Source organism: Rhipicephalus microplus, unplaced genomic scaffold (genome assembly GCF_043290135.1).
Source record: "Rhipicephalus microplus isolate Deutch F79 unplaced genomic scaffold, USDA_Rmic scaffold_178, whole genome shotgun sequence".
NCBI classification, from domain to species: Eukaryota; Metazoa; Arthropoda; class Arachnida; order Ixodida; family Ixodidae; genus Rhipicephalus; species Rhipicephalus microplus.
Window position 1 is genome coordinate 193,414 of NW_027464749.1, and position 20,469 is coordinate 213,882.

Genomic DNA, 20,469 nt, shown 5'->3' on the forward strand with positions numbered 1-20,469 from the left:
TCGAGTTCTGTTTGCTGCTCTGCCCTTCTTTTTTTTTTTCTTCAACTGGATTTGTGAAATAAAGTGAAACGCCAGTCTTGTTCGATGTGTCTTGTCTTCATCGTACACACTTTTCAACTTTCCTCTGATGATGTACCACCTCGCCCAAAACCAAGGTATTGTTATTGTGTTACGCAATTTCGGCGGAAAATGTGATGGTATTAAACGCACAAGAATGCATTTAAGCCAAGGGTGTTTGGCCGGGAACGTAAAAGAAAACGTATTAGGCCACCGAGCGCTTTACGCCAAATCGCATCAACAATATTTCACTGTGTAAGGGCGTACTTGGATTCTGGCTCCATGGAAAATGCGGTGACCGGAATTCGAACCCGAGCGCTCGAGCTGCAGCACAACTTCGGCGCTCAGCTGGCATGGCAAATGACAAAATAAAATGAAAGTACGGAATGAAGGCGGACACGAAGATTTTAATCTTGAACGAAAACACGAATGAGAAAAGACAGCAAGGAGCAAAAATATTCTGGGTGCTTTGGCACAGACGATCATCAGTCTATTGTCTCACTATTTGTCTGTGTGCGCGGACATGCGTCTATGTGCGTGTGTGCATATGTTGAACATGAAGCAAGCACAATTACCGCGCCCGAGTGACGAGGTTTACCCAAGTCTAAGCATGGCAGTGCACATTTACCACCCCGACCCACTGTATACTTTACCCACTATAGATACAATTTAGCCAGGTTCTCAAGCATGGGCACAGCCGAGAGCGGCCGAGTCAATAATGAATACGGAGAGCGCAGGCGAGGGCGCTCGCTGGGCGTAAATGAGGTATACCAAAACACACAAAAATTCTTTTATTCACTCTCTCTAGCACACGCACGCATATCACACGCACGCACACGCTATATATTCAAAGGGCAACACGCAACGTGAGCTGTGTCGAATGTAGCAGGTGTATATGTCGCGTGGGAACCACATAGCAGTGCAGCGAGCTGTATGACTTTTCACATTTCACAGTTCGGACATTCGACCAACTGATGCATTCATGGTTAGAGCTGCCAGAGAGAGAGAGCATGAACTTCGATCCTGTCCCGAATGTCGGCCTTCTATTGTGGGTACTGTCCAGGCTTCTTCTCAACAGTGCAGGAGGAATGCAAGGGACGCGGCTGAACCTGTCAGAGAAAAAAACAAATTAGGAAGGACCCCCATACCTTGGGAATCAATGTTATGCGAAGGATGTGCATGGGAAGTAACTGTGCTGTAGTTCTTTTTTTTTTTTTTTAAGCGACACGTTACGGCGTGCAGCTAAAGATATGTACAATTGCACGTCGAAGACAAATGTTTGACAGCCGAATATGCTTTTTACAACCAGTTGTTTACAGCTGTGCAAGGATGACCACTAAAACAAGGATATTACAGCAACACCAGAAGGGGTAAGCTGATACGAAGCTCTGGTGATCACGAGGATGGTAGTCCTGGATACTGCGGCAGAAATCAAGTTCAGCGGATGAAGTTTAACTGCAATTGACGTTAACCCGGCGTGATGACAGCTGTACCGTAGCGGTGCATACGTATATAAAATAAAATAGCCAGCACTGCAGGTCTTCCCACTCACTTTAATCCAAGTGCCAGCCTAAATAATCGACACGCCATTTAAATAATCTGAGCGCCACGCTATTCAATCCATGTGGTAAACATTTAGTCGAAGCGCCGACATATTTATCCAAGTGCCAACTGAGTTAGGCCGCGTGCCAGTTAGTTTAATCCAAGTGTCACCATGTTTAATCCATTTGCGAACGGCTTTAATTCAGGTGCCAGCCAGTTTAACGCATGTACCAGAAACACATAGTGTGTAACTTTACAAAGTCTAAATGTCGGAATAATGTAAACATGGAGCAACAGGAAGAACCTTTCGCTCGCCTCTACATGCTATAGCGTTTATGAAATGAGCTGTAGTGTTATTTCCACCTAACGTTTTGGTGTCATAGCTTCAAACTAAAAAAATAACGGCATATTCACGGGGTGAATGATGATGAATGGGCGAAGCTCCTGAGGGATTCATCGGTAAACTGTGAATCTTCCGTGTAATTCGCCCAGTCGATCATCATGTAAAGACGTGAGAAACGCTGTGTGTGTATATACACAAATCAACTTTTATTTGTTCTTAGACGATGGATGGCTTGCGATGTCCCTTGCCTCGCGCGCTCGCACATCGGGATTCTGTTTGCGAGCGCGCGCTGCTGCCGCCTTGCGCTCTCTCCGCTGTGCAGCCTTATCCATCCGGCGACTCCGAGCGCGCGCCAACAGCGAACGGATTTTATTACAACGCTCCCCCTAGCGTACGTCGCCGCACTAAATCGAACGATTGCCTTCAACCAATGACACGCGCCATATGTGACATCATTCCTATTTTATAAGATCTCGAGTCTTTCATCAACTACAAGTACCGCTTTCTAGTTTATAACATCTTGCATCTTTTCATCATCAGCTCCAAGTACCACCATCTAGTAAACACTACAAGAACTAAACGAGAGGTGGCTACATGGATGGATGGATGGATGGATGGATGGATATGGCTGTACCCTTTAGATCGGGCGGTGGCTAGCGCCACCAAGCCGTAATACCTAATGAACCAAAAACTATATTTTTTTTCCTTAAAAAAAAGAGTTTGAGGATTCCTACTTTGCAGTGAAGAGTTTAATTTTCACTCGTGCCCTGACTTTAGCCACCAATCAGATAACCTCCTTCTAGTTAAGTCTACCCGCTTAAAGTTTATTTTGCCCTCCCGGTCCGTAAACCCCAGTGCTTTGAAAAACTCTGCGCCATCATCCTGAACTATAGGGTGAAGCCCTTTACAGAACATTATCAAGTGTTCGGCAGTTTCTTCTTCCTCTCCACACGCACTGCATACTGTGTCTACCCCTTCGTATTTGGCCCGATATGTCTTGGTTCGCAAAACTTCCGTTCTGGCCTCAAACAGTTGAGAACTACCCCGAGTATTATCATAGATCCTTTCCTTGGCAATTTCCTGCTTAAACGTTCGATAGATCTCTAGTGCGGACTTCTTTATCATGCCCATTCTCCACATGTCAGTCTCCGTTTCCTTCACTTTCTTCTTAACCGATAGTTCTTTTTGGTTTGGCCACCTGCTGTTTTCTAAGTATTTACCAGTCAACTTCCTGGTTCGCTTTCTCCATTTTGTATCGACATTCTTCATGTACAAGTAGCTAAAAACCTTCCTAGTCCAACGCTCTTCCCCCATTTCTCTCAATCGCTTCTCAAGTTTTATCTTGCTGCTAGCTTCCCTGCCCTCAAATGATGTCCATCCCATATCACCTCGAACTCCCTGATTTGGTGTATTCCCGTGAGCTCCTAAAGCAAGCCTACCTATTCCACGTTGCTTAATTTCTAATCTTGCTTGAACTTCTGATCTCATGCACAAGACCGCATTGCCGAACGTCAGCCCAGGAACCATGACCCCTTTCCATATTCCTCTCACAACATCATACCTATTGTAATTCCACAGTGCCCTATTTTTCATGACTGCTGCATTCCTGTCACCTGCCAGTAACCTCTCACTAGGTCTAGCGTGGAGATAAATACAGGAGACATACAGGAGACGGTACCGCCATCTAGTGAACACTGCAAGAACTAAACTAGAGGTGGCTACATACAGGGGACGGTACCGCCATCTAGTGAACACTGCAAGAACTAAACTAGAGGTGGCTACATACAGGCTACAGGGGACGCACAGGCCACGCCCTAAGGAGCTTCGCCCCTAAAAAAAGTGCGTATTGATTGCATTTACGGGCAGTAAATGTATTTGCTCATAGAGTCCATGTTAGTCTATGCTTCATCGCTATTGCTTTATTACGGCTAATCTTTTACACCTTCGGATAAGCAGAGATTCATTACGTCTGCTCGGCATTTGGCGGCTTATTCGCCAAAGCGTTTCCAGTCGTCTGCTCAGCCCGGTGAGAATAATATAGTGACCTAGAGATAATACTTATTCGTTATTGATATCAGAAATAGCCACTTAAAAAACCTAATGTGCATTCATTTGGGTTCGTTTGGAAATAAGTTTTTTTTTTTTGTAAAAGCCTCAAAGGCGATACTCCTGTTTTTGTGTAACAAACTACGCTACAGTGTTGCTGAAGCGCGTTTCCTTCAAGCGCGCGTGCTTCGTCGGATACACACAATTTTGTTTGAATAAAAAGATAACAACTAGTATGAATGACAAACATGTCTTCCGTGCTCCACATCAAGATTGTAAGTTTAAGTCTGATGTGCAAATGCCGCAATAAAACCACTTCGAATTATCTCTCACTCGCTCTGCCCTGTGAGGGCCTTCTAATTTTTTGAGCATATACCTGCGTTTGACCCCATCGCTGCCCGCGAGCAGGTTTTTCATATCTTGGAATGCACTCCGGCACTCCAATAACCGTATTCTGTCCTCCGCATTACATGACCCGTCTCGGTCATGTAATGCTTCACAAATCGAATTATGTGCTTTGGCGACGAAGACAAAATATTTGTTAACATGTTTCTGCCTTTTCTTTCGTTGCAATTAAAATTACTCCACCCGGGCCAAGCACTCATCTACAAACTTGTACATAGAAAAGTACAAACACGGCTGAAGAGAGCAACGGCAGTAGTTTTTTTTTCCTTTCACAAATACTATCAGCGAATACCAATAATAATGATTTATTCTACCTTCCCACTATTTTTTTTATACTGTAGGAACTGCATTTCAATAGCACTGCCGCTTTCTACGCTCCGTATTCTGCTTTTTGTGCATGGATTAGTTATTCGCATCGCCTCCCCCCCCCCCCCCACCCTCCCTATCATGTAAAGTATGGGGCTGACTTTGCGCCTCACTCCTAGGTTACTGGGAGGGCATAGGGGGGGGGGGGGGGGGGAAGGCTGCTCCTTCCTTTACGCACACACCTATGCTTACGTGCCAAAAATCACGCATGATTGTGCGACACCCCCTATAGCGTACGGGAATCCCAAAAATTTCGACCACCTGTTCTTTAACGTGCACTAACGTCACGCAGAGGACGGGCCCCTGTAAAATTTCGGCTGCATCGAAATGGGACTGCCGCGGCCGCTTAAAAGAGCCGCGACCTTTGGTTTGACAACTGAGCTCTGAAATCGTCGAACTTCCGCGGCGCACATCGCAGAGTACAAGCGATAATTATACTACAAGGAGTTAGCCGCGCCCTCTCCAACTACTCCACCCCGGTGGCTCCCGGCATTCTGATAACGAAACAGCAGTAGGTGAAAAATGTTTCGCCGGTGGTGGTGAAACATTTAATAACCATTAATCAGTTACAGAGAGGTGATTGGGTCGGGGCTTTGTCGGCCTCGCGTAGCTCTTTCAGGTGATCAAACCGGTGTCGCACGGCCACTTTTGATCGCGATCGGATCCGATCCGAAACAAATCTCTCGATCATGGTTCGCTTCGATCACGCAAGTTTAAAAAGGAATTTCAACGCTGTTTATATGATTCCCACCCCCAGTCGGCCTTCGTCGCGATCAGCAAAGCACAGCGGAGCACCGCTGTTATATAGCCGGCGTTTGCAATTCAGTTTTGCTTCTAACGCAATCGGAATAGCTGATTTAAGATGCCGTACAACCATCTTCCTTCAGCCAAGCGTTGCTCGTAGGCGTAGTTCTTCGTAATAATTCTGTACGACTGCAACTAGAATAATAACGTTTGAACTCTCATTAGGTTCGCTCCACATAAATAAGCCACTATGCATTCAAACTCCGAAGTATGTAGATAGGCGTACTCCTGCCCATCCCTTCACACAGCTTCGTTTATCATATAGCCGCATGTTGTACAACCAACACGCATTCTTGTAAATGTGGTATTGCGCATTTCCAATTTCTACGAGCCTGGGCATCAGACAGCCGGCCACGTTCACAGTGCATCGATACTTGTCGAATCGTCCCTGAAGAGAACCAAAACTATTCCGATTTCCAATAAGGCGCGAACAGCCCGAAAGCAAACGAGAAATTCAACGCGCTCGACCAGCAAGCAGCCCGCAAAGCTGAGCGCGATCAAGGTCCAAACATGCCCAATTTCCCCAACCGCGAGATCATACGTACGGCTCGCGCCCCTGCAAGAAAAGCTCACTAGATCAGCTCAAAAGCTTTCTTAGCCCATCGCACAGTTCGATTTTTACTTTCCTTCCATCCCACGACTCAATTCGCATGCTATAGATGTGGGAAAACGCACGAAAAGACGCCCCGTTGGTGAGCAAAGCTGACCATGTATCATGAGGACAACAGGGCGTCATAACGGTCGAACGAACAGCCAGCAGAGATTCAAATTTGAGTTGCAACGTACAAATTCCGGGAAATCGCGGACTCGACTCTTCCCTGCGTCTCATCTTATCCGTTTGAAATTTGTACCTAGGGAGTCGCTAGCTTGTCGGAAGGAGGCGGTTTGAACTGGTTGGAAGCGTTCAGCCAGCCGAAGAGCCTTGCCCGGGAGATACTTGTGAATTCGCGCGCGTGAGAGAGAGTCGGCCTGGGAGCGAAGGGTTGCGTTCGCTTTTCTCGAAGTCGAAGCGGTTCAACGGTAGACGTTGAGGCGACGAGTAATTTAGCAGTGATCACCGCTGGTTTGTCGTAGGATATCGCTGTGATTAAACTTCGATTATTTTGACACCGCGCGGTCAATGATGATCGAGAATGGAGCTCTCGTGAGGTCCACCGTGTCGCATGGAAGTTACACCGGTGATCGAGAAATGAAAAAAGAGAGTCGAACTCAACCTGTAAATGCGTGGTGTGGTGTGCGTGAAACTGAAGCGTTGGCGTTCTCTGACGTCCTAGGAATGAGAGACTGTCAAGCCAAGATTTTGTTTCTGGGAGAGAAATAAAGATATGCCACTTGTATCTGAGATCGCGCGCGTTAATTTTTTTTCCTTTTTTTTAGTTGTTTTACTGCCTGGCGCATTCGCTGACTCTTTGAATAACACATTAAGGCACTGGTGTGCTTTACAAAGTACACTTCCTTTTTCGGGAATAAAAAAAAAACACAGCCCAATATTTTGGTTTCGTTCGCTGGAATTTTAAATGCCAAGCTTATCGACTCTGTCACATATTTTTTTTTTCTGTTCTACGAGTAGTTAAACTTTAGAAAAACCAGAGCCCGTCAAACACACCTGGTGAGCTGGAGCGTAGCCAGGGGGTGGCACTTTGGGCCCCTGCCCCCCCCCCCCCTCGCGAATTTTTTTTCACCGTGGCATAGGGATCGAAAAAAGACCATTTCAATTCCCCCCCCCCCCCCCCTTTCCTGAAAAAAAAATCAGGGTACGGGCCTGCTGGTCAATACTGCGTTTTCTACGATTGTTTCATATTTCACAATTTATACGTTTAAAAGAGAAAAAAAATGGATTTATTGTGCTTCAGCAAGAACATCCCTGCACTGCGTGAGGAGCGTATAGAGTGCATAGTTTCGTAGTTTTTTCTCGTACGTGTAATGAAATCTGGGTTTACTTCATGGCAGCATACACGTACCTAATATGTTGTGCGGGGCCTCAGAAATGGAGCCAGTTATTTTCTTTTAAGAATAATGCCTTTTTTTTCTTTTTTCTGTTATCCGAGAGCCACGAGGCTGCGACAGATGCCGATGTGAACATGCGAGAGCCCATTGAGGTTTTCATTGTCGCTTCTGACCCTAACATCCACACTTAGGAGAAGAAAGGAATGACGACGGTACGAAGCGCGCTCTCTGCGAACAATAAAGTTATTTTGGAAAGAAAGGAACGTCGGGAGCGCGGTTTCTGTTTTGATACCGAAAACAACTGCGTTTCGTAGAGGCCAAAATATAGGCATAGTTGCTATGCTGCCGAACGAAAACACGGCAGTTTTTATGTTGTGTAACCAGGTGCCTATCCACTGAAAATAAAATTTAAAAAAAAAAAAACGTAGTGCTTTTGCCAACTCTTCTCAGCAGCTGTAACAATGGAATAGAACGGGCTGAGCTGTACTACAGTGCTGAGAATTACAGAGATTTGATATCCGAGACGAAGTGCTGCAGGCCCAGATGACATAAATAGCCGCAGACAACGAATGCGGGTTCTGCAACTGCACTGTATGTTTCGGCAGACCCCCTACGTGTTGACTGTTGTCCTTCAGTCGCACAATGGCAAGACACTCACTAGGCACTGTTGTACCTAACAGAAGTGCCAGGAAGTCTCTAGCGACAACTGAGATTGCTATTATACTCTATCCATACCGAAGCTTTCACAAAATGCTTAGGAAAAAAAATGCAGGTATGCCACAATACACTAAAATAGTGTTGCAAGAAGCGTGGCGTTACGCTTTACATAAAGAGATGGTGCTTCAATAAGCTACATTGGGTCAAGATGACTTTGCTACTCGTTTGGCAAGGGCCTAGCGTACTCTTCATTCCTGCATAAAGCTTTCCTATCGCTATCTCGAGGGTCCATGGCACACTCTAAAGTACGGTGCCATAACTTGTGCAAAAACTCACGATAGTCTATGAAAATTTGCACATGTTCTTGTCTATTGCATTTATTTAAATGTGAAAAATCTCTATAGAATATATCCAGTACTTCTCTCGTAGTTTTTAATAAGTTGAACATGTACTCGACACACTGACGTGAAGTCGAGAGCACAAACGGCGACTTACTAACTTGCGCGTAAAAAAAAAAAAAGAAACGAGTCTTGCAATTTGTTCTAGAACCAGAGTCAACTTCAGTGACGCATTTACGAATTGTCCGAACAAACCCAAGGCCCCATAGCAAGAGTCAGGACACCGGGAGCGATAGGAGGCTGCTCTGCGCAGCTCGCAACCGCGGTTACAGCTCCTGATAGTGAGCCGGGCCAGAGGGGTCGCCGAAGCGAAGCAGTGTCCGGCCATATAGAGTGGCCCGAGGGCCGGCCGTCATCATCCCAGCTTAACAAGCGGCGTTGCCTAACATGCCTTAACGCTGCCGAACTAGCCGCGTTGATTCAGAGAGTTCACGCTGGCCGTAGTTATTAAAAGAGCAGGTCGAGGTCGCCCTGTTTCTCTTCGAACGCTGTTTCTAGAACACGCGAGGACAATTCGAACGTGTCTACGCGTGCTTCCCAGTTCTCAGCGTTCGCATCCGACACACAACACGAGCTATGGGACTTAGCGGTCCACGTACAGGTCGTCTATCGAGCTTTCTCCTCGATTACAACGCGTAGTTTTTGTTTGTTTTTTCATTTGCAGTCTGCTACTTCTGTTCGTAGCAGCTGTGCATGTTACACCGTTCCCTAGCGTAAAAAAGCGCGTAATTTTTCCAAATGTGCGCGGAAAGAGTTCACCTACGATCACGGCACTGTCGAACGACGCTTATTGAAGACCGGAGACGATTTTTATACGCCTCCGGTTTTGAATTGAATGCTAACTTCAATGTCTCAGCGGCGAGGTAGCCGACAGAGAACCCCTCAAATTATTGCGATTTTCACGTCGAAGACCCTCCGTAACACAATCACTGGACGTCCGAGGGTATCATACTGCGTTTAATTCGAGTAGGAATCGGCTTCATTGATTTGTTGTGACGAGAAAGTGAGATTATGCAAGCCGTTCGGCCGTCTGGGGAACTCCCGCCACCATTATCTCGGCGGCGAAAGCCCGCACCGTGACAAATGGGGAAAATTCAAAGAAATTCTTTCCCTTTCTTTTTCGTCCCCGCGCCTCCACAGTGCTGAAGCTCGGGTAGCTATCAGTATTTCCATAGGGATAGTGACGTCACACAGAAGGTATAAAAAAGGCGGGACAGGCGGTAAAACTTTTTTTCCCTGGAGACTCGGCCAAGGGAGGACGTATCGCCGGTGAGTTCAGATTGCGCTGACCGTTATCTTTGGATCTCTTTGTTCTGAGGTTTGGGGTTACGGGTACTTGCGCAGGTTGTGGTTCTGACCTTGGAGGTTGCACCGGCCAAAGGACGTTCTCTAGGTGAGTCCGCTTTTTGCCGAAATGCTGCGCTTCGATTGATTTCTTTGTTCCGAGATCTCGTCTGGAACTCCGCGCAGGGCTTGGTCGCGTTTGTCTGTTGGGAGGTCGTGGTCTCAAGAGGCCGTACAGACTGGTCTTACGTCAACGTTGTTGACGGTCTTCAAAAGGAAGCTTCACGTCGATTTGCAACCAATGCAAGGTTTTTCATACGCGATTTTTTTTTTTTTTTTGCTTCCAGTGACGGGACACTTTTTGACGTTGTGCGCGTTTTGTGAATCTTTTCTCGCAGGTGTGTGCTTGTGAGTAGACATGACTCGTGTATCCTACGCCGCGGACGGGAGCTCTGCGATCATCCACGCATCGAAGGTGAGCAAGAGACATTTTCTCATTTACATAGCTGACTTAATTGCTAGTTGCACCTGTGTCGCGTGTTCATGAGTGCTTACTGTGTAGGCAATTTTTACTACTTAGCACAGGCGTCCACTAGTGGGTTTTTTTTTGTTTGCAGATTTTCTGGTTAGGTTTTGTGAATGCGTTCAGGAGTAATGTGAGTGTGCTTCCGACTACAATTCATGACCCTACAGCTAAGCGCCGTTTTTAAAAGTTAGGACGAAAAAAAATTCATTTTCACGGAGTGCATGACGAAGCGTCCGTCAATCCTTCTGCTCGTCTGTCTTTTCGTCTGTCTGTCTGTTGGATGCGTCATATAGCTATAGGCGGTCACGTACCACGAGACATATACAAGGGACGGACAAACAAACGGTTTTGGGAGCTTCGCCCCCAAATAACTTTCTACTTTGAATGTAGTGTTGCTTCTTCGTGACAACAATTGGCCTTTTCATCGTTGTATTTTAATGTAACGAAAAAAATATGCATAAGCGAATATTTGAGCGTTTCGAAATTTTCGATAAACTATTACTGTATTAGAAATTAACACTTCTGCACTATTGTAATGTTTGTTCCCGAAACTTTGGTAGTATTCGAAACGAACAAATAAGCAAATTTCAGCGCGTAACGTAGCTGCAAAAAAGTGGCTTGGCTGCTGCAACGTTATGGTGCGTGCTGTAAGCCATTCTTTCAGAAAAAAAAATCGCGCTGTGGCGCAGCCACATTTTGCAGGTAATCTGCGCGTGAATTGATTCGTTTTTCAAAACTGCTACTGTGCCGGAGGTGCCAGACGTGGCGCGCCTGAACGGTCAAGGAACAGACGATTTTTTCCGACGCGGGTTGCGCGCTTCCGAGCAGACGACCAGGCTTTGCGGCATTTTTTGTTTTTTGAATATAGCGATAAAAAAGGAAACATCAATTTGTGGAAAGAAATGCAGGGGTACAAGTTGCGTTTGCTCGTGTTTGCCATAATGCGAAAATTCTCTCGAGTTTTGCCATAATGCGAAAAACTGAAAGCAGACGTTGTACAATTGGCGTCCGCCATCTTGAATGCCGCGGCGACTCGCGCTAGCAGTTTTCGCGCTTCTAAATGTGAACCATTCGTAGATGTGCCTTGCGAAGGCTGTTCTGATCTTGCCTCCATTTCGCGTGCCCGAATGTAAGTCGAGTACTAAACTCCGCGAACCCCGAGTTAAGGCGAATGTTAGGGTTAACTCTGACCTCGAACTGCTCGGCTGTTCATCTTCAGACTTACTAACTGCATTTGTTGCGCGTTGTCTTGACTGCTTACTGTGTAATTTTTACGAACTAGTAGTCATCTACATGTGATGGGGTGGAGGAAGGATTTTTTTTTCAGATTAAAAAAAAATGCGCCAGGCAGTAAAACAACTAAAAAAAAGGAAACAAAAAATTAACGCGCGCGATCTCAGATACAAGTGGCATATCTTTATTTCTCTCCCAGAAACAAAATCTTGGCTTGACAGTCTGTCATTCTAAGGACGTCAGAAAACGCCCACGCTTCAGTTTCACGCACACCACACCACGCGTGTACAGGTTGAGTTCGACTCTCTTTTTTTTTTTTTCATTTCTCGATCACCGGTGTAACTTCCATGCGACACGGTGGACCTCACGAGAGCTCCATTCTCGATCACCATTGACCGCGCGGTGTCAAAATAATCGAAGTTTAATCACAGCGAAATCCTACGACAAACCAGCGGTGATCGCTGCAAAATTACTCGTCGCCTCAACGTCTACCGTTGAACCGCTTCGACTTCGAGCAAAGCGAACGCAACCCTTCGCTCCAAGGCCGACTCTCTCTCACGCGCGCGGATTCACAAGTATCTCCCGGGCAAGGCTCTTCGGCTGGCTGAACGCTTCCAACCAGTTCAAACCGCCTCCTTCCGACAAGCTAGCGACTCCCTAGGTACAAATTTCAAACGGATAAGATGAGACGCAAGGAAGAGTCGAGTCCACGATTTCCCGGAATTTGTACGTTGCAACTCAAATTTGAATCTTCGCTGGCTGTTCGTTCGACCGTTATGACGCCCTGTTGTCCTCATGATACATGGTAAGCTTTGCTCACCACCGGGGCGTCTTTTCGTGCGTTTTCCCACTTCTATAGCATGCGAATTGAGTCGTGGGATGGAAGGAAAGTAAAAATCGAACTGTGCGATGGGCTAAGAAAGCTTTTGAGCTGATCTAGTGAGCTTTTCTAGCAGGGGCGCCAGCCGTACGTATGATCTCGCGATTGGGGAAATTGGGCATGTTTGGACCTTGATCGCGCTCAGCTTTGCGGGCTGCTTGCTGGTCGAGCGCGTTGAATTTCTCGTTTGCTTTCGGGCGGTTCGCGCTTTATTGGAAATCGGAACAGTTTTGGTTCTCTTCAGGGACGATTCAACAAGTATCGATGCACTGTGAACGTGGCCGGCTGTCTGATGCCCAGGCTCGTAGAAATTGGAAATGCGCAATACCACATTTACAAGAATGCGTGTTTACTCAAATTAGGTGTATTCGATACGGCTAACTGTTGGTTGTACAACATGCGGCTATATGATAAACGAAGCTGTGTGAAGGGATGGTCAGGTGTACGCCTATCTACATACTTCGGAGTTTGAATGCATAGTGGCTTATGTGGAGCGAACCTAATGAGAGTTCGAACGTTATTATTCTAGTTGCAGTCGTACACAATTATTACGAAGAACTACGCCTACGAGCAACGCTTGGGTGAAGGAAGATGGTTGTACGGCATCTTAAATCAGCTATTCCGATTGCGTTAGAAGCAAAACTGAATTGCAAACGCCGGCTATATAACAGCGGTGCTCCGCTGTGCTTTGCTGATCGCGACGAAGACCGACTGGGGGTGGGAATCATATAAACAGCGTTGAAATTCCTTTTTAAACTTGCGTGATCGAAGCGAACCATGATCGAGAGATTTGTTTCGGATCGGATCCGATCGCGATCAAAAGTGGCCGTGCGACACCGGTTTGATCATCTGAAAGAGCTACGCGAGGCCGACAAAGCCCCGACCCAATCACCTCTCTGTAACTGATTAATGGTTATTAAATGTTTCACCACCACCGGCGAAACATTTTTCACCTACTGCTGTTTCGTTATCAGAATGCCGGGAGCCACCGGGGTGGAGTAGTTGGAGAGGGCGCGGCTAACTCCTTGTAGTATAATTATCGCTTGTACTCTGTGATGTGCGCCGCGGAAGTTCGACGATTTCAGAGCTCAGTTGTCAAACCAAAGGTCGCGGCTCTTTTAAGCGGCCGCGGCAGTCCCATTTCGATGCAGCCGAAATTTTACAGGGGCCCGTCCTCTGCGTGACGTTAGTGCACGTTAAAGAACAGGTGGTCGAAATTTTTGGGATTCCCGTACGCTATAGGGGGTGTCGCACAATCATGCGTGATTTTTGGCACGTAAGCATAGGTGTGTGCGTAAAGGAAGGAGCAGCCTTCCCCCCCCCCCCCCCCTATGCCCTCCCAGTAACCTAGGAGTGAGGCGCGAAGTCAGCCCCATACTTTACATGATAGGGAGGGTGGGGGGGGGGGGGGAGGCGATGCGACTAACTAATCCATGCACAAAAAGCAGAATACGGAGCGTAGAAAGCGGCAGTGCTAATGAAATGCAGTTCCTACAGTATAAAAAAATAGTGGGAAGGTAGAATAAATCATTATTATTGGTATTCGCTGATAGCATTTGTGAAAGGAAAAAAAAAAAACTACTGCCGTTGCTCTCTTCAGCCGTGTTTGTACTTTTCTATGTACAAGTTTGTAGATGAGTGCTTGGCCCGGGTGGAGTAATTTTAATTGCAACGAAAAAAAAGGCAGGAACATGTTAACAAATATTTTGTCTTCGTCGCCAAAGCACATAATTAGATTTGTAAAGCATTACATGACCGAGACGGGTCATGTAATGCGAAGGACAGAATACGGTTATTGGAGTGCCGGAGTGCATACCAAGATATGAAAAACCTGCTCGTGGGCAGCGATGGGGTCAAACGCAGGTATATGCTCAAAAAATTAGGAGGCGGTTACGACCGGCCCTAGGGAACCAAGCAAGAGGAGTTGCGGGGAGAACTGGTTCTTGACCGACTGTGTCGTCGACCCCCACCTCCCCATTCAGGCTCCCCCCCTCTTGCCGGGAGAATTCCGGAATCTGCTGTGCGTTCGTGACCATGTGTGGGCATTTTTTAGGGCGCCAGGAGCATATATGGACATCGTGTTAGGTTGTGCCACTCCATGTGTTGTGAGAGGTGTTTCCCCCTCCCTCGTGGCCGAGGTGCCGGGGCCACCGGATTGGCTGACGATGCGGACAATGCGCCCAGTGTCGACAACGCGGCGCTATAAAATGCCGAAGACGTTTTGTACCGCTCTCTCTTCTCTCTTTGGATCAGTTGATCACTTCTCCACATGTAAATAAATCTCTGTCGTTCGTTCGGACGCTTCTTCTCGCTGCATTGTTGGACGATGGATCCTGCGACGGGGCCAGCTACCGATAACGAGACCGGCAGGACCCGGAGTCCCAACAACTGGTGGCAGCGGTGGGATTCCGTATAAGAGCTTTTTGTAGCTTTTTTTGTCGATTAAGTTAACGGAAAACTTGAGGCAAGGCAGAAACCTAGAGCTGTCGTTGCCGTCAAGGTTAATTAGTTGCAGGACAGGAATCTTTGTGGAACAGAGACAGCGGTACTGGAGGCAGCCATGAATCTGAGATCCCTGCGAAAGTCCATGTTGTTGCTACTTGCAAGGGAGTTAAATCTGGAGGTGTCGGACTCTCAAAGAAAGCCAGAGCTGATAGAGGCGATTCTCGCATTGGGGGCGGAGGATGACGAGCTGTCAGAATGTGTCGAGGAGATTCAGGAGAGGCCAGCGGCAGAGGCCGAAAGAAAGGCGGCGGAGGCCGAAAGGAAAGCGGCAGAAGCCGAGGCAGATAAGATGCGAAAGCACGAGCTTGAAATGAAGCGCCTTGAGCTAGAGATTAGCCATAATAGTAGAGCAGGAGGCAGCGAGGCATCCGGTACCGCAGAGCGGGTCAGGTTCAAAATGACGGACCTAATGAGATCGTACAAGCTAGGGGAGGACATTGGGCTGTTCCTCGTCAACTTTGAGAGAACTTGTGAAAGGCAAGGTTTCAGCCAGGATACATGGCCTAAACGCTTGTTGTCCGTACTTCCGGGGGAGGCCTCAGAAGTAATCGCGCGCCTCACGAAAGAGGAAGCTGACGAGTACAGTGAGGTAAAGTCGAGCCTTCTCAAGAAATACAGGTTGTCAGCGGAAGGTTTCAGACAAAAATTTCGCAACGCCGTAAAAGAGAACAATGATTCATACCCGGAGTTTGCTTACAAGTTAATGGCCAACATGGGGGAGTGGCTCAAAGAGGCAAAGGCGTATGGGAATCATGACATGGTGCTCGAGTGTGTTGGTCTCGAACAATTCCATCAAAGGTTACCAGAAAAGGTGAGGTTCTGGGTGCAGGATAGACCGGACGTGAACACCGTAACGAAAACCGCAGAGCTCGCTGAAGAATTCGTTACGCGCCGCGCCCTCGGGGCAAACAGCGAGCCTAAAAGGGAAAAATTCCTACTACCGAATAAGGCGCCGTTTAGAAAACAACCGACAAGTCTCGCACAAAAGGGTGAGGAAAACAAGGCATCTAACCATGGGGCGTCGGCAGAGGCAAGCAAAAGGAAATTTGAGGCGAAAAAACCGGCGGCTTGTTTCAATTGCCACGAAACAGGGCACTTCGCGAAACATTGCCCTAAAGAAAAGGTGGCCTTTTTATCTATTAATGAAGCCGACGAGAACACGAAGTGTTTAGAGCCCTATATGTACGACCTTACTGTGAACGGCAAGCAGTGTCGGGTTCTTAGAGACTCCGCAGCCACTATGGACGTAGTTCATCCGTCCTTTGTTCAGTCCGGACAGTATTCAGGAGACTGTGCGTGGATTAGACAAGCCGTAGAAGCAAACAGTCAGTGCCTTCCCGTAGCTAAAGTTGTCCTTAAAGGCACATTTGGTACGTTGGAAACGGAAGCCGCGGTATCGCCATATCTACCTCCTCAGTATCCTTACTTATTTTCAAATAAGTCAGATCAAACGCTGAAGGAGAAAGGTCTAACGTTGGGAGAAGGCATAGTGCAGGCACTGACTAGATCGAAGGCACGTGCGCTGGCTGCGAGAGCAACATTCACTGAGGCAAACAAGCCTCAAATTCTTAATTTATGTTAATGATCTACCGTCTGGCATTTCTAATAACTTTCGCCTATTTGCGGATGATTGTGTGCTATATTCCAAAATTACATGTAAGCAAGACCAAATTAATCTACAATCTGATCTTTTTCATATTGAAAATTGGTGTAAAACTTGGCAAATGTCCTTAAACGTACCAAAATGCAAACTAATGTCATTTTCCCGGCGCGCATGCCCATTATTTCACAATTACACCCTTAAAGGCTCTTCATTACAATCCACAAAAGAGTACAAGTACTTAGGCGTCCATATCACCAACAATCTATCTTGGACAGTACACGTGTACAAAGTAATCGCCAGCGCCAGTAGATCCCTCGGGTATCTGAAGCGCACGATGAAATTTGCTCCTTCAGACTTAAAATTGTTGGCCTATAAAACCCTTATCCGTCCAAAACTAGAATATGCAGCCGCTATATGGGACCCGCACCAGCGTTACCTCATCGACAACGTAGAAGCCATCCAAAACCGGGCTGTTAGATTTGCTTTCTCTGATTTTTCTTCATACACTAGCGTCACAAATCTCAAGTCGCGTGCGTCCCTTCCTCCCCTCAACAACCGTCGGAAACTAGCAAGGCTGGCATTATTCCATAGGTTTCATTACTCAATATCACCAAACTCCTACGTCACGCCAAAATCACATGTATACACTCGCACTAAAAACGAACATCAAGTTTCATACCCCCGCCCACGAACTAACACTTTCGCGCAATCCTTTTTTGTTCGGTCAGCCAAAGACTGGAACAATCTTCCCGCTCACGTGGTACAGACCAAAGACCTTGACCAGTTTAAATCGCTGCTTACCGCGCCCGGAATTGTGTAATATCCTCATGTCGTTTTTATGGTTCCCGTTTTTTCTGTCTTTCATTTTTGTCAGTGCAGGCGAAGTAATAGAGCGTTGCCTTCTGACATCATATTGTTTTCTGTTTTTACCAAATTTATAGCTACCTAGCTCATTGCCGTTGTTTGCATTCTGACTTGTATATTTGCACCATTGTACTGCTGTAAAGCGCGGTTATCCAAGCTGTTTAAACTCTGATTGGTCCCAATGTAAAACATGTAGCGTGTCTGGCCATGTAGTTTCTTTTATGCTTCTTCACTCATTTATTGTTGTGATGATCTTGTATATAGTTATGTTGGTAGCGCATCTCCCCCTCACCCCTACCCTCGTTTTTGTTCTAGTCTGTCGCTGGTACCACCCCTCATGTAATGCCTCCTTCTAGGAGGCCCTTGAGGTATGAAAATAAATAAATAAATAAATAAATAAATCGACAACGGGCCTGGTTGCGAGTTGGACACCACGGTAACAAATCGACTTGTGCGAGAACAGGCTGCAGAAGCCGTAGTCGCGGAGGCAACCATTCCTAAAGGCGACGATGAACCTCCTCCCGAATCGGAAGGGGTCAATTACGCCTCGTTGACCAAGCAAATAGAAAATGCCGTTGCTCCCAAGCCGATTCCTGGTAGTACAGAGGATAGCACAGAGAGTGACACATTCCGGGTACAAGGAAATGCGAAAGAGTTGTGTGTCATGCCAACTTCGGATAATTTCAGTCGGCTGCTGCAGGTGAGCCCCGCTTCATTAATAACCGAACAAAAGGGGGACCCGACGTTTAAGCAATTCCAGGACAGTTCGAAAGAGGGAATCGCCAAACGAAATGTGAGATTCCAAGAGAGGAGCGGCATACTCTATCGAAAATATCTAGATAGGCGAGGGGTAGAGTTGGACCAGGTAGTCGTATCTCAGGCGTATCGTCAGGATTTGCTTAGTTTGGTGCATGGAGGATCATGGTCAGGCCACTTAGGCGTAAAGAAGACGAAAGATCGTCTTTTACAGGAATACTACTGGCCTGGATGCTTTAAAGATGTAGAGAGGTTTGTAAAATCTTGCGATGTGTGTCAGCGAGTGGGTAAGCCGGGAGATGAGGCGAAATTTCCAATGAAGCTGGTACCCGTAATCACGGAGCCCTTTCGTCGGTTGGTAATTGACACAGTAGGTCCTTTGCCCAAGACAACTTCAGGCTACCGTCACATCCTGACCTTAATCTGCCCAGCTACTAAATTTCCAGAGGCGGTCCCGCTAAAAGAGCTAAGTTCCGTTGAAGTAGTGAACGCACTTCTGTCCGTGTTTGCCCGGGTAGGCTTTCCTGCCGAGATACAATCAGACCAGGGCACCATTTTCACGAGTGCCTTAACGACAACCTTTCTAGAGCGGTGTGGCGTGAAATTATTGCATAGTTCAGTCTACCATCCGCAGTCGAACTCGATAGAGAAGCTTCACTCCGTGATGAAGCGAGTGTTAAGAGCCTTATGTTTTGAACGAAAAACTGACTGGGAAATGTGCTTACCTGCAACGATGTTTGGACTAAGAACTGCACCACATGAGACAACAGGGTTTACGCCAGCGGAACTTGTTTACGGCCGCAGGCGGCGATCTCCTCTTCGTATGCTGGGAGAGTCGTGGGAAGGTCAGGGTGATGATCCTGTAGTAGTGGAATATGTCCTCACCTTATTGAATCGTCTAACAAAAGCCCAAGAACTGACCGAGAGTGCGATGACCAAAGCACAGCAGAAGGCTAAGCTTTACTACGATCGGACAGCTAAAGCACGACACTTTGCTGTAGGAGACAGGGTCATGTTGTTGAGGCCCTCCCAAAAGAATAAGCTTGAAGTGCAATGGGTCGGCCCGGCCGAGATTACTCGAAAATTGTCTGACACCAACTATGTGGTAAAATTACCAGGAAGTCGTAAGGTACACCAGGTGTATCATAGCAACTTACTCACACCCTATAAAGAGAGGGAAGCCATCGTGAACATGACTTTAAATGTTCCAGAAGAGGTTCCGGCAGAAATCCCTGAATTAGCTCCCGAATCGGACGAAGTCCCGATCGAGAAAAGAGTTGAGGATTTAGTATCAAAGTCACAACTGACAATGAAGCAGAAGCAGGAATTGCGTGGTCTTTTGACCGAGTTTCAGGACAGATTTGTAAGCGTGCCAGGCCGGACATCCGTCCTCACTCATGACATAGAGCTTACCTCGTCGGAACCAGTAAGGTGGCTGCACCCTCGGCCGCTACGCCCAACCGACTTGCCGCTGCCGCCCTTCATGGAAATTCACACGGATGATGCGCAATGTACCGCCAAACCGCCACCTGATCTGCCCCGCTTCGCCCCCTCCCGGATGTCACGTGCCAACCACATCACCGATTCGACGCCGCCAATTCACCGCCAAGATAAAAGCCCGAACATCACCCATGGTCCCACCAGTGGGCTCGGCAACACGTCAAGGATGGCGGACGCTTACCTGCGACGCCTGTTTTTCGTGCAGGTAATGGTGCATTCAGACGACGGATCGAATCCCAATGTGGCGGGACGGACGGCGCGTCACGTGACCTCACATCAGTGATTCCCCTCGTCCGCGACTCGTCCGCGCGTCTCGCGGACGGATGAACCCAACCTGTTTCTCACATCGGGATTCTGGCGGGAGAAAGCCGATACTTCAGCGGATTAGCTCGGGGTTTCTGGCAACCAGTACACTTTTCGTCTGCTCGTGGCATGTCCTCCATGGCTCGCGGATAGCTGCATGACTGGTCGGCATCATCTACGCTTGAGCATTGTTTACTTAGTTTCCGGAGGCTTTGTTCTCAGGTGATTAAATACGCAGAAATCACTTTTGGTGGTTCGGGAAATGTCGCCGCCGTCGCTTAACACGCGAGATTCTTAGCCGTCATGGTGGTGAAATATTCCAACTTCTACAACCGGCGACGTGCCGCTTCTAAAAAAAGAAAGACGGGATACACGTTTAGAAGTTCTACAAGCGGGGAATAATGTAGTTGAAAGAATATCCTGCGAGCAACTCCCTTTTCTTCTGAAAGA

General features: G+C 47.2%; 1 long non-coding RNA gene across 1 annotated transcript; it reads right to left on the reverse strand.

Moving 5' to 3' along the window:
- Window positions 1-832: 832 nt before the first annotated feature.
- On the reverse strand, window positions 833-19,915 carry LOC142791606 (uncharacterized). The gene is made up of 3 exons (XR_012890334.1): window positions 19,630-19,915; window positions 18,942-19,076; window positions 833-1,166 (listed from the first exon to the last, which is right to left on the reverse strand). It is a non-coding gene; the product is annotated as an uncharacterized LOC142791606 (long non-coding RNA).
- Between the last annotated feature and the right edge of the window lie 554 nt (window positions 19,916-20,469).